Source organism: Anser cygnoides, chromosome 2 (genome assembly GCF_040182565.1).
Source record: "Anser cygnoides isolate HZ-2024a breed goose chromosome 2, Taihu_goose_T2T_genome, whole genome shotgun sequence".
NCBI classification, from domain to species: Eukaryota; Metazoa; Chordata; class Aves; order Anseriformes; family Anatidae; genus Anser; species Anser cygnoides.
In genome coordinates, this window is record NC_089874.1 from 157,848,156 (window position 1) to 157,863,893 (window position 15,738).

Sequence of the window (15,738 nt, forward strand, 5' to 3'; positions counted from 1 at the left end):
TGAATCATAGCCATCAGTAGAAATACTCATTTATCTTTCATGAGACATTTTTAATTATAAATTGCCAGTATGATAAGTAAAACAGTTCATATGAAATGTCATTTAAAATGAATTCCACCTATTTTTTACTTTAAGAACAACTTTTAAATGGCCGTTTTTTTTTTTTTTAATTGGAAGTTCTGCTTTTCAGTCTTTTTTTTTTTTAATTTCAAATAAGTTTTTTTAGTAGAAAAGTTAAACTTGAAATGAAACTCTGCAAAATAGTAAATATGCAATAAAATACCTCATTCCAAAGCTTCTTTTTCAGATTTTAGACTGCAAAATATTTTTTGCCTCAGAATGTGTAGTATTCTTTTATTCATTTTTAAGCCAAACATTTTTCATAGGTCACAAGGCTATTTCCACAACCCCTCTATATACCTTCAAGAGGCCGAAAATATGTGTTGTGGTTTAACCCGGCTGGCAGCTAAACACCACACAGCCGTTCGCTCACCCTCCCCCCTCCCTCTCTGGGATGGGGGGAGAGAAACGGGAAAGTGAAGCCTGTGAGTTGAGATAAAGACAGTTTATTAAGACAGGAAAATAATAATAACAATAATAATAATAATAGTGATAATGGTAATAGTATTAACAATAATAATGTGTAAGAAAACAAGTGATGCACAATGCAATTGCTCACCACCCGCTGACCGATGCCCAGCCTATTCCCGAGCAGCCGGCCCCCCCACCCCGGCCAGCCACCCCTATATATTGTTTAGCATGACGTCAGATGGTATGGAATACCCCTTTGGCCAGTTTGGGTCAGCTGTCCTGGGTCTGTCCCCTCCCAGCTCCTGCTGCACCCCCAGCCTGCTCGCTGGCAGGACAGAGCGAGAAGCCGAAAAGTCCTTGGCCTGGTGTAAACACTGCTCTGCAACAATTAAAACATCAGCATGTTATCAGCGCTCTTCTCATCCTAATCCAAAACATAGCACCCTACCAGCTACTATGAGGGAACATTAACTCTGTCCTAACTGGAACCAGGACAATATGGTATCTCCCTTTTACAAGAATGGATGTCAGTGGACACAATATTAATTTCTTCTGAAAGTAAGTTAGAAATGCTGATCAACTTGAAATCTGACACATCCTTTATCAGAAAACTCTACAATGATTTGTAGATGTCCATATTTTTATGAAATAGCAGGCATATTTTAAGATCTATCCATTAGCTATTCATACTTTTTTCCTGAATGATACTAGCAGAGAATGGATTCATTTTTAACAAAATTTAGTTTAACAGTGCCTGGTAATCTTAGTCTGAGAAATTAATTTGACTCTACTACTGGAAGATGGAGGATAATTTATTTACAAATTTTACTGAAAATTGTAACTATTCATAAACAACAAGTACAACTTTAAGGCCAGCATTGCCCCATTTGATTAAACAAATGAATATTTTGTTTATTTTTCTTTGAAATCTGATACATATTTTCAATAAGAACAATAACTGCATTAATTATTTTGGATCTTGTCTTCTTATTTTTAAACTGAAGTAAAATAAGGGGATTTAAACCAAATTAAAATTTCTGGTCTATGGTTATGTTCAGATTTATCTACAGCAACTGAACAGGTCACCTTCCAAGGCATCTGCCAAGCCATTCCAACTGTGCTTGCCATCCCAGAACAGTAAATTAATAGAGATCAGGTGTAGGAATTACAGTTGAAAATGGGGAAAATAAATAAATAAAAAAAGGCTTTCACAGTTTTGACTTTTTATTTTCGTTATGTTTTTGGTGGACAGGACAACACATTTCATTTTATATCCTTCATTTCATTCTTCTTTGCCTTTCTCTTCTTCATTTTATTCCTCCTCTTCTTCTTTTTCATAATGAAAAACTCAAATTCCATTAAAAAAAAAAAAAAAAGAAGAAGAAAAAGCCAACAGATTTAGCTACTTAGAAATATGCAGAATGTTCATTCTGGCAAATTGCACCATTTTTCTGCTGTTCAGCTATGCTAGCTGCTGTTAGATTTCATTGTTCCACATCAGCGTCTGCTACAGAATTACAGAAATATATTAAATATATAAAAAGAACTAATTAGCATTTCATTTTTTTATATTTTTTTTGCATGGCTTTTTTATTGATCTTTCTTATTTTTAATATGATAGGATCAGGAATCAGCTCTTTTCTGATTCAACTGAGTGGGTTTCAATACTGCTAAGCAATCAGATAAGGAGTTCATGGGGAAAGGGACCAGTCCTACTTCTGTGAATTTATTAGAAGTCAGTTATAAAGTTGTTAGCCTGGTTGAGAATGCCCAGTAACATCTTCTTCTGAGTAACAGTTTTTAAAAAATATATAAAAGAGAGGAACAAAATAAACACCAGTGCTAACATGCATAACAACATTATTATGAACAGAATAACTACTTTAAAACATCTATATCTATGCCTGATAATTGTTATACCTTGACAACAGCTTTGATTCCCATCACATTTTCTTCCACATGACTTCAGTTCATGAACATCAGATGCTCTGTCAGCTAATGTCAGCTTCTGCAGCAGGAAAGAGGAGCCTCGTGACACACACTCCCAGGCAGAAGCCTTGTGCCATCGCATTGCTTAAAACACCTGATGGGTGCATAGATCAGGTTGTCATATCTCATGGCATCCACTCCAATTCTCCCATGCTCCATCCCAGTAGCCTGCTCCAGCAGAAAGTGTTTATGGGTCCCGCTGCTTTCTATTCTATGTATAGATGGACCCAACATACCAACAAATATGCCATAATCTTTTGCAAAGGAACCTTCTCTATGACAAGCAGGCAACTTGCTTTTACAAGAGAGGGATTAAAGGAAGAACATATGATTTATGCTTCTAAGAGCAACAGAAAATCCAAATCAAAGGACTGAAGAAACATTTTACTTTATATATCTTGAGCGTCAGTAATAACTACATGGAGAGCAGAAATTGCAGACAAGTACGCTGCTGCACCAACTGAGGAAACAGCATTTTTTTTAAACGTAAAATCTGTGTGCATATTCTGGTTTCAAATATCAACCTTTTTTTAATGTTCAGGAATTTTGTGGTTGTTGCTGTTTGTTTGACTTAACTATAAGACAATGTAGTTTGCCTCTCTTGGGACTCAAATTTCAATATAGGGATTTGTTCCCACCTGTAATCATAATTATTATAATCATTATTCATGATGACTGGAAAATTGATCAATAAGTAAGACTCATGTCCCCTTAACTAACCTTATTTATTTTTTAGTTCAATTAAAAATGTTATACTGAAATTAAAAAATAATAATTCTAATTAATCTATTTTTTTTTCCAGTTCTACTTCAGCATTTTATAGCTATGAGGTAGGAACTACACATTTTTTTTTTATTTTTTATTTTTTTTGCCTTTTGAGATCATACAACTCTCCTTCTCCAACATTTATTTCTGTTTGCTGCATTGAATATTAAAGAGGAGGTTTTTGTTTTCCATTCCTAAAGCATACATCTGGCTGGTTCAGAGACAAATCTCTGATGGGGAATAGGTTGCATAACATACATGGCCATACTGAGCAGGCTGGACTGTTGCTGAACCTGGCATGGGAGAGTAAGGAGATCAAGACAGGAAACAATAGATGTTTAGCAGAGACATACTGAAATTAGTATGGGAGAAAGCAGCCTAGCACAATAGCTTGGGCCTTCCTAACACATTACAGGGTTGTTACACTAATCTTTCTCTCATTAGTTCATTCTCTGTGGTTTGACACAACTTCAGGCCTCATGAGTTAAACAGGCTAAAGCGATGGTGGAGTCCCGCCATGTACAGTTATTTCCCTGTGTATGGAGCAATTAGAAAACACTAATGAGCATCCCATGAGGATACCCTAAAGAGCTTGACTGCTGAGTATCTTATGTACAGCAGCAAAGAACAGTGGGAAGTAAGGCTTGGAAATGTTTATAAACTTGATCACTCCTTGCCTCCAGTTTAACCTATAACTGCAGTGCAGTAAGGACTGCCAGCTTCTGATTTCCATGCAGAAGTAAGACCCCTTAATTCATATTTAAAAATATAATAATAATAATAATAAAAATAATAAATTGAACAGACTATTAACCCTCGTCCTACTTGTGGTGGCAACAGTAAAGTAAATGGAATTGCAGACAAGGATTTAGACTGTAATCATTTTTAGTAAAAATTAAGGCCAAAACCCAAGCCGTGTAACCTGAGAGGTATGAAAAAAATGAATTTGATGGACAGTCAGATGAAGACAGGGCAGAGTGAGACTGGTAGGCAATGGAAGAAAAGAGGAAGGAACAATGGAGATTAATTACACGGCTTGACTTAAACTTCTAGTTTTAGTCCTAAGTGAAAGACTGACTGCTCAGGGGTGATCCAGAGCTTACTTTTCTCTTTCTTATTGTTCTCTGTATTAAAACCTTAGCATCCAAACCTAGACATGAAAACTATCTTCATAAAATAAGAATACCTATTTCCTTCATATGATTCCATCACCATGATCAGAATAACTAGCAATTGAAATAACAATAAAACTTTTTCTTCTTTCATATATATGTCTAAGGTACCACTACCCATTTTTTTTCTTCCAACCAATGGACTTACAGACTTAAGGGTATTTGCATTTTTGCAAAGCAGATTACTTTAAGGTACTATATATGCATAGATAATAAAGATGATTTGCATCTGTGAATAAATCTAGTTATTTACATTGAATAGCACTCCCTCAGCATAAAACACTAAGGCTTCATTAGCACAGATATAATGTTTATTGTAACATAATTTTAAGATGGATTTTACTTACCCGTCTTTTTTAAAAAGCTAACATTGCTTTGGATAGGGAATATATGAAATGATAAGAAATAGCTTTTTATGCACTATAAAGAGCTACAAAATCTACTGAATTCTTTGTAAGCACCTAGGAAATAACAAGGAGTAACAGCTAGTCAAGATTTGTCATCAACAAAATGTGTCAAACCTTTATTTTATTTTTTTTCCCTCTTGTAAAATGGTTTGTGGACTAAGCAGAAGCTGTAAAGATCACATTTTGACTTTGGAAAAGCTTTTGACACAGTCTTAGAGGTTATTTTCTTGAATAAACCCGAGAAATCTGGATTGGAGTAAACTACCAGTAGGTGCAAAGACAATTAGAATGCTGTACTCAGGAATTAGGTATCAGTCATTCATAGTCAAAACAGGGGGAGTGCTGGGCATCATCCAACGGGGGTCTGCCTTCATTTTGGAACTACTCAATAATTTTGTTAATGACCCAGACAATGGAATGGAAAGTGCACTTATTAAGTCTGCAGGTGACAACAAGCTCCAAGAAGCTCAAGAACAAGACTGGAATTCGAAATGATGCTGATACACAAGAGAGATGGTTGGAAAAAATATGATGAAATTCATTAGGGACTCACGCAAAGTATAACACTTCACAGGCATAATCAGATGTAAAAAAATCAGAATTGAGACCAGCTGCTTCAGCAGCCATTATACAGAAAGGGATTTAGACGTTATAGTGGGTCACAAATGAACACTGTCAACACTGTCATCCTCTTCCAGCCCCTTCCTCCATCCTAAGTATAAAAACAGTAGTATAACCTTCAAAATCATATGCTATTATTCTTCCAATTTATTCAGCACTGGGAGGTCACTTGTACAACAACATATCCAAGAGAGATATGGACCAAAGCCAGAGGACAGAACTGAGAGTGATCACATACCTGATACCATGATATTTTAGGAAAGACTGAAAAAAAAATAAATAAATAAATAAAAAAAGTAACTGTTCAGCCAAGGAAAAGATTGGGAGCATTCCTGGCAACAATCTTCAGCTCCTAAAAACAAGAAATAAATGTCCACAGAGGGCATCATAAGAACTACCAACCTAAATTCTAGAAGGAAAAAAAATGACATTAGATTTCAGAACAAAAATTAAAGAATCAGAGGAACAGGTGTCACAGAGTCAAAGAAATATAGATTTGAAAGTATATGTGGAGGTCATTTAGTCTAACCTCCTGCCCAGTACTGGGCTGTTTCTACTACTAACTTTTCTGGAGGAGGTGTGAAGTCTATATTAAATACAGAGTTTTAGAGGACAAAGAAACTGGAAAGATGTGAGTACTGCATTTAGCCAAGGAATAGATATCTCAGTATTTTAGTTAGCTAAAACTGTGAAATAAACTGGAAGGTTAACAGTGAAACATGAGATCAGCAGACAGTTATGTATAGAATTAATACCATAAATAACTCTTCTATGAAGCGGGAGCTTTGAACAGTTAATCACTCACGCAAAATTTAGGGACCTACATGAGCATGAGGCCAATGAAAGGCACCATTGATTAACTACACATATTTAATATACTTTTGAAGTACTAGTTCAAAGGTCCTAAGAAAGGCCACAGGTATGACTGGAATAGAAAATGCAATACCAGAGAGATTTATAAAGTTTAAATTTTTAATGCAAATAAAAAAGAAACTTAGAATCAGTAGCAAGCTCCATCAAGAGAGGCAATGGAAATCACCTTGCTTAATAATCCCAATTAATTGGAAATATTCCCAACACTTCTTGAATGAGAACAGTTGAAGTTGAGAGGTGCTTCTGGAAATCATGTAGTCCAACCCACAGCCAAAGGCAGGGTAATCTACCACAGGTTGCTCAGGTCTGCGTCCCATGAGGTTTTGAATATCTCCAAGGACTGAAACTTCACAACCTCCCTGGGCAACTTGTGTCAGTATTTGATTTCTCTCACAGAAATCCGCATCCTCCCTTGGGATTTCAGTTAAGTCCTCTGATATACCGCGATAGTTGTTCCAGTGGGTGACAGGGACCATGCTCCATTATAGACCACCATCACTGCTGAGCTCACAAAGGGTGAGACTTTGTAGCCCCTATCTCTGTCCCCGCTGCATCAACTGCTAAATCTGGGAGCTGTTGTCTAAAGCCAGAAGCTATACAGGCTTCTAGCTAGCACTTGCTGAAAGGGTGTTTGGCCCTCCCTAAAGAAGAATCAGCTGGGGAGAAAAAATAAAAAAATAAAAAAAATATATCTCAGTGCATTTCTCTGATGAGGAATAGCTGGTAGAGTTCATTAGAAGCTTCTAGAGCCTGCTGTAAGTCAGAGCTTCCTGTCCTCATACTTTCCCAGCTGTAGCTAGCACTCTGGACTTCTAAGAGTTCCCATGAGCCCCCTGACAGAACCCAGAAGTTCCTGGGAGATCTCAAAGCAATGTGCAGAAACTGCTGTGTTATGTCTGTCAGCTGCTTGGAACAGGAAATATAAAATTTCACAGTAAATTTTAATTTTGAGAATCTATTTTTTAATGAAGCCTTCTACAGGATGTAAAAATGGCATTTAACTTGCATTTTTGAGTTTTTGTAGCTGCTGCTATTTTTTAATTGGGAAGTTGTGGTAACCCAGCACCGTTGGCAGGTTGGGGAATCTGCTCGGACACTTAGTTATTTGGTGAGATCAGCAATACCTTTGTGATTTGAGAAGTCCAGAACCAGTTCCTTCAGCACTAAAGAAACAAAGAAGTTATGTGAGCAAAAATAGTTTAGACAACAACCAGAGACTATTGCTACAATTACGTTATAGCCCATTCCTGTAAATCATCTGTATACTTGGCCACTGTCTGTTGAGAATACCACTTCTATGAAAGTTCACAATTGGACACTTTGGATATGAGTGAAAAAGCAGTGAATATTCTGTATTTTATCCTGTAACAGTTTTCATATGTAATAGTATTGTTGGAGGAGGAAATTAGGTCTTCAGGGGGTCCTAATCACTAGGCTACAGACTTATGCTCCCACTTGTGCTCTGCCTGGTTTCATGAATCTCAAATTATTTAGCTATCTAGTAGATTACTTTCCTCAGGAGGGAGTAAAGAATAACAATATGCACAAATTCCCTCATTACCCCATTCTGTTCAACATCTAGACAGTTGAAGCAACTTACTCAGAAAAATGAGAGATGTCGGACTGAATGTATACAGGTAGAAGTGGGTATCAATACACAGTCTCCCACCTCGTGGGACAATGCAACAACTTCATCATTAGAAAAAAAAAAAAAAAAAGTCAGGGCAGAAACTAAAAATTGATGATGCCCCAAAGTTCTGCCTTGTGTGAGGCTCTCTGTGGAAATACTTAAAAGATCACACTCTTCCAGGAAGGATCCTGATGAAACAAAATGAGCTGGGTGGCAAGTAACACGGCTCTGCCAGGACAGATATATTTCTTGGCACTGAAGAAAAACTTCAGGCAGCTAGGGAAATTTGGGGTAAATGAGTAAATAAAGTTCCTGTTGCATTTAGATGCCTTCAGATCTAGGGTAAAACCTCCTGAGGCAAAGTTTGACTACATTGTGTGAAAAATCACTTCCTCTTGTTTGCTTTGAAACTAGAAATTGTTATGTTTGGTGAAGTGTAGGTTTAGTACTGAGAAGAGAGAGAGGATAACTAGTCCCTATTCCACTTCCACAGACCACCCATGAGTTTGCAGACCTCCTATACTCCTCAGAACCTAACTGCCTGTCACCAAAGTGATTGTAATAAGTAATTCTCCTTTTTAGGTACAGGGGGTGATTTTATAGTTTAACAAAAACTAATAAAAAAATATCAAACAAAAAACTGGCAAGACTGTATATTCTTATGGTTGCTATTAATTAAGAACACTAATTACAATCCTTGATCACCTCATCTTGGCAAGATATTCCTTGACATTCCCTAATACATTCCTTCATGTATTTCCTGACTCAGCTGGTGAACGAGCCTACCAGGGGGGTGCTGCAATAGACCTGCTGTTCACGAACAGAGGACTGGTGGGAGATGTAGTGGTTGAGAGTTGTCTTGGGCAGAGTGACCATGAAATTGTAGAGTTCTCTATTCTTGGAGAAGTCAGGACGAGGGGTCAGTAAAACTACTACCTTGGACTTCTGAAGGGCAGACTTTGAGCTGTTCAGGATGCTGGTAGGGAGGGTCTCTTGGGAGTCCGTCCTGAAGGGCAGAAGGGTCCAGGAAGGCTGGATGCTTCTCAGAAAGAAAGCTTTGGGGAGCAGGCTGTCCCTGTGTGCCATAAGATGAGCCATCAGGGAAGAAGAACAGTGTGGCTGAACAGGGAACATTTGCTGTCTCTGGGAGAAAAAGAGAATTTATATCCAGTGGAAGAAGGGATAGGCAACTCGGGGAGAGTACAAGGAAGTTGCTAGTAAATTCAGGGAAAAAAATCAGAAAGACTAAAGTCCAGCATGAGCTCAATCTGGCCACTGCGGTGAAAGACAAGAAATGTTTTTACAAATATATTAACAGTAATACGAGGGCCGAGGAGAATCTCCATCCTTTACTGGATGCAGGGGGGAACATGACTACTGAAGACAAAGAAGAGGCTAAGGTTCTTAATGCCTTCTTTACGTCTGTCTTTACTAGCCAGACCAGTTATCCTCGGAGTACTCAGCCTCCTGACCTGGAAGTCTGGGATGGGGAGCAGAAGAAACCCCCACGATTCAGGTGGAAACAGTTAGAGACCTTCTGCTCCATCTTGACTGTCACAAGTTCATGGGGCCAGATGGAGTCCACCCAAGGGTGCTGAGGGAGCTGGTGGATGTGATTGCTGGGCCACTTTCCATCATCTATCATCATTCATGGTCCACAGGAGAGGTCCCAGATGACTGGAGACTTGCTAATGTGACGCCCAACTATAAGAAGGGTCACAAGGAGGACCCGAGGAACTGCAGGCCTGTTAGCCTGACCTCAGTGCCAGGTAAGGTTATGGAACAAATCATTCTGAGTACAATCACACAGCATGTACAAAACAAACAGGACATCAGGCCCAGCCAGCATGGATTCATGAAAGGCAAGTCCTGCCTGACCAATCTCATCTCCTTCTATGACCAGATGACCCACCTGGTGGATGAGGGAAAGCCTCTTGATGTAGTCTACCTAGACTTCAGCAAGGCCTTTGACATGTCTCCCACAGTATTCTCCTGGAGAAGCTGGCAGCCCATGGCTTGGACGGGTACACTCCTTGCTGGGTTAAAAACTGGCTGGACGACTGGGCCCAGAGAGTGGTGGTGAACAGAGTGAAATTCAGCTGGTGACAGGTCAGCAGTGATGTTCCCCAGGGGTTGGTGTTGGGGCCCATCCTCTTTAATATCTTTATTGATTTGGATGAGGGATTTGAGTGCACCCTCAGTAAGTTTGCAGACAACACCAAGCTGGGGGGAAATGTCAATCTGCTGAAGGGCAGGAAGGCCCTACAGAGGGACCTGGAGACCTTAATGATTCTATGATATTACTTTAGAAGCCAGTATAAATGTTTCAGGAAAATAAGTTACCGTATACCTGCACAGAAAGCCCAGCTAACCTTCTCCTTCCAGCAGAAAGTTTGTCCCTTCTCACATCCTTCATATTTCTAAGGCACACCACAGGGACTGCAAGCCAAATATTAAGCCCTAAGTTATATATGGCAGTACAGAAAACTCTTCTAATTTTTTATGCTGGCATGATGAACTGGTGACCTTGCTACTTCATGGCCTAAATCCACAAGCCTTCATCATGCAAGTCTTCCTTGTGAGATGTTAATTTTACTCCATTCATATTCTCTAATGAACATATCAGCTTAGATTTTCTGAGAATTACTGAGAGAAAAAATTGGGCACTTTCTACAAAAAGGCAGTGGAATTTCTTTGGAGGATCAGAAAGAAACAGGCTGTGCACTGCTTCCTAGGAATCGACCTTCAATACAAATCAAACAGAGGAAAAAAATACATCATCACGGTGTCAGTAATTTGAACAGACAACACTAAACATATCTAAGCTAAAATATTCACGGCAATAATAGTTATGCTACATTACCCATTTTGAAAACACAAAAATTGACAGTGTAGTAGCTTTGACAAACTAAAATCACTTTGCCCATATTGTATCAATTTTGTTTTTTTGGGAGGTGGGGTGGGAATAAAAGAAAACAATTTGACCTTCCAATTTACTTATGCAGATAAATGTGAAGAGTACTAAGATAGCATTAAATATGAATTCTTCCAAAAGGGAGGACTCTCCTCTTGTTCTTCACAGACACAGCAGCTACAGTAGCAGCGACCTGGTCTATAATCCAGACTCTAAACCATTAATGAAGCATATAAAGTAAAATATAAATTCTAACCCATTCCATCGGGATTTGCCAACTGAACTGTTCGCTGAACACATGCTAATCAATTCCCACATAGTGTACATTCACTGCCCACTCTAATGTAGTAATCTCATACACTTAGGAGCAAATATTTTTCAAAGGATTTGAAGCAGAAGATGCAATTTTGTCAGTGAATACAGATAACGTGGTACAACTGATTCCTTTAGGAGATGTGAGTCTACGGTTGAAAGCTAAAGTCTAGACAAGAGCTACATCACTGGCATTTTAGAAGTATTGTATTACAGCCTCAGCTGGCATAAAATGGCATGCACAGTGGAGCTAGCGTGATTTACACCTGCAGAAAATCTGGCCAGCTTTAAAGATTTGTTTATGAAGGTAAAAAGCAAGTAACAAACAGAAATCACTTTTATCCCCATTTTCCTTTTTTTTTTTTTTTTTTTTTTTTTCCATAATCTGTCAAAAGCCAAGAAAGAAAAGTGAGAGCAAACCGCTGTGATTGAAACAAAGGCTGGGATAGAAAACAATTACTAGAAAACAGCATAAGCAAATTAAAATGGAAAGGAAATGCCACAGACTACTACTGTGCTGCATTCTTTGGAGAATCAACTTGCAATGGATTAGCACAAATGTTCCTTGATTCATCATCATGTTCTCCAGTTCAGCAAGCGCAAACTGATACTTTGGAATAGAGGTAGTCCGCAGTAAATGCTGTAATTTGTGACTGTGTGACAGCAAATGAAACTCGGCAAGTGGGCCAAGCTATCTGAAGCAAAACAATAATAGCTTGGTGAGCATATTAGGCAACCCTGGAGGAGAGGAGATGAAAGATTCAGGCAATAAGGAGAATGTATGTATTTTAGATGTTAGGCAACCCTATTCTCTAGGCATTACAAGCAATGAGAACATCCGAAAAGTGCATCTGGGTTCAGCAGGAACATATTCACCCCTGGTAAACACATTTCCCAATAATACTTTGTTGAGGAAAAAAAAAAAAAAAAAAAGGTATATCACCCTGGCCAGTAGATTCTTTTTAGATGGCATCTGGCTAGAAGTAAATTGTATTATGAGACCTTTGTCTAGTTTTTATGATTCATGGGTTCAGTTTCATCAGATCTAGGATATAGCATTTATTGGGTACTATATGCTCTGAGAATTTATGTTGCATAGCTAAACATCATGTCTGTATATCTTTTCTCAGTAATCTCTGATAATACCCAAATGGGCTTTTTATTTTAAACATCTGGACAGCCGTATGGTTTGTGAGAATTAAGGTGCTAAGTGAAGAAAACAGCACAGCCATAAAACCTTTCGAATAAACAAAGCTTTCTTTGGAACATTAACTTCTTTACAGAGAAATCTTCTCTGTTCCTAAAAATGCACTTAGTACTTTATGTCTTAATCTCAAGGTAACACTTTTCTTTTACAAATAATCTCAAGGCATTTAATGGTACCATTACTGTAGAAAACTGAGATATTTGCATAAAAGGCACATCACCAAAAGAGATGTACAAAAAGCTCTATTTTTTTCTTCTAGCTTTTGTCTTTGTTTCATCCTAAAAGCAGGAAAATACTGTTCAGCAGGGTGTTCTTTTCTACTCAGTAATAACACTGTCAGCTTTGTCATAAAAATGGCTAAAGGTGTAATTTAGGGAAATTTGTCTGCATACTAATAATTGACTTTCTATTTGTTGACATTGAAATCCAAAAGAGGGGGAGAGAGAATGCAATTTATTCAGTTCTTTGGTGGAGCCTGTCTTTATGTGTGCACATCTGTGTCTGTGCATGTCTGCTCAAAATCATAGGTAGCTCAAAATCATATGTAAAGCCACATTCCCATGTGTAAATAATACATTAATGCTAAGAAGCATTACACATGAGTTATATAAAAAAATAAAAATAATTACTATTACATTCCTTCCAAAATAGCGTATCAAGTTGCCAATATACTTTTCTTTTCTTTTTTTTAACGTATATTTTATATAGGTATGTATATGCATTTATATATGTATATATATATGAGACAATCTCCTTAAATAATACAAGAAATCAAAATATGTAGAATTGAATATTCTGGCAGCCTTCCTTTTCTTGCAATGCACTTTTATTCATGAATTATATTTCTATTATAAAATAACATGATTTCATCTTATTGAGGAAAGGAATGAATTCCACTCAAATAAAGCTTGGGTATCACAACCTGTATCCATGTGTTGACTCATTATCATGCATTTAAGTTTATTAAATGCAGTGGAACAGTGTGGATATGTAGAGCTTGTTTGGATGGCCATGATTTGCAAAACTAGACCCTGAATGGAAATTAGTTAGCTAGGTCATACTTGGCCTATATTGCATCATCTGTTGTGACAGGGCTTCCTATGCATTTCCTTAGAGGCAATTAGAAAAGCAGATTCTAACGTGTAGAGATTTTTCCTTGGCATTCTTAATAGTAGCTGTCCAGCTGTACATGGCTCTGGTAAAAATTAGGTTACATATACATAAGGGATTTATGCAAAAGTCAGTGTTTAGAGTTCTCCAGCTCAATTTCATTTTGAATGAGATCTTAAAACAAATTCTCTGTTTTTGGGGGAGGTTGTTTTTTGTTTGTTTGTTTTTAGCAAGAATCTTTTTGGAAATCTGAAGGAATCATTTTGCTAAAGGATAAACTAGAATGTCTTGGCAATACTGACTAGTGTGATCTGGGAAAAAAAAAAAAGAAAGAAAGAAAAAAAAAGAAGTGATTTTCACAGAATTTGATCGGTACTAGGCTTAGAAATGGAAGAAACTGTTCAGGGACAAATCCTAGTGCCACTGTGTACCACTACACTTGTGGGAGTTGATGAATAGTGCTGATATCTTTGGACTGCTTTCAAGTTACTAATCATAGGTACTTTTGTGAACAAACCAGTGAGAAGCCAGTGGAGGGCCACTAAGACAATCAAAGATCTACAGTACATAGCGTATGAAGAGAAGTTTAAATGGGATTATTCATCCAAGAGAAGAGGAGGGTAAAGTCAGATCAAACAACTCCCACCATTACAAAAAAGAGGCTTTCAAATAAGACAGATCCAAACTCTTAGAGGTATTTAATGGAAGAACTGGGGGCAGTGGTCAAAAATTCAAAAAAGGTAATTAGGAAATTTGGAAAATATTTGCCCACAGGACGGTGATGAATAATGGGAAGGGTTTACCCTGAGAGGCTGTGATATCTCCACCCTTGGAATTTTTCCGAACTGGACTGGACGAGATTCTCTGCAACTTGACTTAACTTTAGAGATGGCCATGCTTTTGAGGGAGGAGAGGGCTAGAAACCTCCAGGTGTTCCTTTCAACCTAAATGTTTTTAACAATTTTACTTAACTAAGAACATCAGTGCAGAGTCCAGTCACTCCAGGCTCCTTTTAAAGTCAAAAGAAAGAATATCTTTCTGAAAGAATCGGTCCTTCACTGATTACAGAAGCCAAATTCAGCTCATCTTCTAACTCAGATTCCTTTATTAGATACTCAAGCTTTGTCCAAACGTGATGCCAGTCTGCTGGTCTGGACAAGTATTCAGCATAAGGATTAAAGGGAACCATGGGCAATGACTCAGTCCTAATGGGCAGAGGACACGTTTTGTCATCCTGCTCATCTACTGTTCAGCTGTTCTACTTTGTTGTTCATCTGCAGAGAGGAGAGGGAAAGATCTGACAGGATGGAATACAGAAAACACAGTGCCAGCAGTACAGTGCAGTGACCCAATTTGAGCCTTTGCTGGTAATAAAGTAAATGCAAAGTAGCATTAGCAAACAGCCCAAACCTGATCCCTAAGGCAAAACCTTGATTCATCTGAAGCTCACACTCCATATTTATTTCTGAAAATATGGGATGAATATTTGTGCAGATTGAAGACTGTTCTAATGTACAGGACGTGACTGATGATACATTTTGTGTGTGATCAAAGTTTTGACACTGTCTCATTCCAGGTATTTATTAATGAAAAAGGGGGGGGGGGGGGGGGATATGAACTTTCTGGATCACTGATCTTTATATAGATATTTTTATGAGAAGGAAAGAAACAACCCAAGTATCCAGTCTAAACATAGTTCATCCTTTTGTGAAAGGCTGGTGCTGCAAACCTCTTCCTAGGCTGTATGGGCTAAGTATTTGCTAAGTGATCCCAAGGATGGAGAGAGACTACATGGCTATGTGTATATTTTCAGGCCTGACCCTTAAATCCTGAGTTCAGTCCTTTGTATTTTCCCCAAGGAAGTGGTTAAGGTCATAACAAGCAAAAGAAATCTGGAAGCATTTCCCTGTATTTTCTGCCATGCATTAAAGGTTTTTGCTGCCTTCTGTATGGGCTCTTAAGAAATGGGCTGTCTGAGCACAGTGCCTCTTTCACTTCAACTAACCTCAAAATAAATAATTTGATTGATTTTACTGAGGTTTACATTATCAGCTTATCCACAGCCTGAGGTGGAGTATGGCAAGAAAGCATCAGGTTGCTTCTCTGGAAAACCAAGTGGAAAATAAAAAAGGCTATATGGTATAAAGAGCAAAAGTCCTTGCATTACTGAAGGGTGTCAGATAGGTGTAGACACTCCAGAGAGTTTT